The following is a 2500-nucleotide window of genomic DNA, read 5'->3' as shown; positions in this document are numbered from 1 at the left end:
TATGATTCCACTTATGAAAGTATCCAGAATGGGCGTCTCTAGAGACCGAGTAAGGCAACGGAGATTCCTGTATTCTAGGCATCTCTGGGTAGATTATAAGGCTAGAGCAGGAATGTTGGGGCGGTGGTAGTTGGCATTATGGGGATTTGAAGAGAGAAAATACAGTCTTTTTTAGACAATGCCAAATTGAATTTAGTAGAAAGCCATAAAGGCTTTGATGCTTATTTCCATGTTTGCCTTTATAGGATCTGCAGAATTCCATGGTTAAAATATTTGGTATTATAGACTATATTAGTTGGCTGGGGATATAGTAGTGCTTGCTTAACATGCAGGCGGTCGCCGGGCGTGGTGGCGCACGCCTTTAATCCCAGCACTTGGGAGGCAGAGGCAGGCGGATCTCTGAGTTCGAGGCCAGACTGGTCTAGAGTGAGTTCCAGGACAGCTGGGCTACACAGAGAAACCCTGTCTCGAAAAACCAAAAAACAAAAACAAAAACAAAAACAAAAACAAAAAAAAACATGCAGGCGGTCCTGAATTCCTTCTACAGTTCAGGGAATTTATTTTTTAAAGAAAAGCCTTTTGCGAGTGGTGGCACAGCACTCAGGGGGCAGAAGTTGGCATGTCTCTGTGTCTGAGGTCACTGTAGTCTAAAGCAAGCTTGGGTCACCAGGAGTATGTGATGAGACCCTGGGTTAGGTTTGGTTTGGTTTTGTTCGTTTTTGAGACTAAATTAGTTAACTTGTTAATCGGTGTTAGGCTGCATAGCTGTCTTTAGAAATGTCTTTTATTTCTAATTGTGGAAGTCGAGTTATTTAATAGTTTGAACTAGAGAATTCCTGTTACATCAATGGTAGGTTATAGTTTGATCCTATGAACCTTCTCCAGTGCTTACTCAAGATGACTCTCTTGGTTATTAAATGTTTTATCTTATTATTTGAGACTGTAATATGTAAACCAGGATGCCCTCAAACTCAGAGATCCACCTGTTTTGCCCTCCAAGTACTAGTGGTAAAGTCGTGCAGTTCACAACTCTGGCTCTAGGTCCGGGGATCCAATGCAGGTTTCTAGCCACCTTGGGCACCTTACAAACTTGTACAGATCCACATTCAGGCGTATTCAAAGTTAAAAATAGCTTTTTTTAATTTAAAAATTATTTTGAGTTTCTTTAAATTGAGCCTTCTGTAGCCCAATCTGGGCTAAACTCGCCTTAAGGAATAGCCGTGAACTCCTGATTTCCCTTCCCTGACTGCTAGAATTGAAGGTTTGTGCTACCACATGTGTAGAGTAGTCTTATTACAGTACACATTTGAAACACTGAGATGCTAAGAAGTCTGCTTAAGGGTCTGTGGAAATGGCTCAGCGATTGAGAGCACTTGTTGTTTTTGCAGAGAGCCTGGATTTGAGTCCAGTACTCACTCACATACATAGCGGCTCACAGCCTCCAGTTCCAGGAGACTCTCTTCTAAACTTCAGGGGTTTGAGGCATGGATGTGGTACACATGATACTTACATATGCAAAATGAATGAATCTCAAAAACAAACAAAGCCGGGTAGTGATGGTGCACACATCTTTGTCTCTTGAGTCCAAGGCTGGCCTGGTCTACAGAGTAAGTTCCAGTACAGTCAGGGCTATACAGAGAAACTCTGTCTCAAAAAACTAAGGAAGGGGGGTGGGGGGGTGTTACTAAAAGTCTGCTTATGAAAATGTAGTTTTACTACGTGTGGTGGAATTGGAGAATTGGGACTACAAGGCCAGCCTGGTCTATCCATTGTGACTATGGTTCAAAAACAGAAAGGGAAGGTGAAAATACAATTGTATTTAGTTTTGTGCATTGAGATAGGGTGTTTTCATGCTTTTCTTAGTATTATCTTAGTTTTATTCTAAATAAATAAAGTTGTTTTTATTTTAGAGGTTGGAAACTGCTACTTAGTCATTGCTTCTTCCCCTTCCTTCTTTTGAGAGCTTAAGGATTTGAGCCTGGCTGGCGTCAGATTCATGATCTTATGCCTCAGCCTCCCAAGTGTGGAGACAGTGTGCCACCTCCCAAGAGCTGTGCACCCCATGCCTGTCTGTGTTGTACTGTTAACTTACACACACGTAGAGAGGATTGTTCTCCTCTGAGTCGCTAGCGATAACGGAAGACCAGGGAAGAAAGCCTACAACTTGCTTCAGTAGTCCACTGTTGTGTTTAATGAAACTTCATCTGTCCTTGCTCGGGAAAGTTCATTAGAATTTCTCAGGGCTTCTGTTTGCTCTTGGTGTTTGTGGTGAAGATAGAGTGGGCTGCGTTGCTCTGAAAGGTGGTGAGGTGTCAGGTCCACAGCTCAGTGTCTGAGTCAGACTGCTTGCTGTGTAGCCAGGTCCTGCTGTTTATGCTTAGACTTTGTGCCTTCTCCTCAACTTCAGGACAGAAGGTTCCCATCTCAGAAGTGCTGGGAAGGCGAAATGACTTTGTAAATTGTGTGTGTGTGATTTGGTTTTTTTTTTTTTTTTTTTTTT

The 2500-nt window shown here is 42.4% G+C and overlaps 1 protein-coding gene across 3 annotated transcripts in view; it reads left to right on the top strand.

Annotated features, from left to right (window-relative positions):
• Wdhd1 (WD repeat and HMG-box DNA binding protein 1) overlaps positions 1–2500 on the top strand; it is a 57903-nt gene that overhangs the window by 42931 nt on the left and 12472 nt on the right. The gene's annotated exons all lie outside the window — the stretch shown is intronic.

This window comes from Mus caroli, chromosome 14 (genome assembly GCF_900094665.2).
Source record: "Mus caroli chromosome 14, CAROLI_EIJ_v1.1, whole genome shotgun sequence".
Lineage (NCBI taxonomy): Eukaryota > Metazoa > Chordata > Mammalia > Rodentia > Muridae > Mus > Mus caroli.
This window is presented reverse-complemented; position numbering and strand designations above follow the sequence as displayed.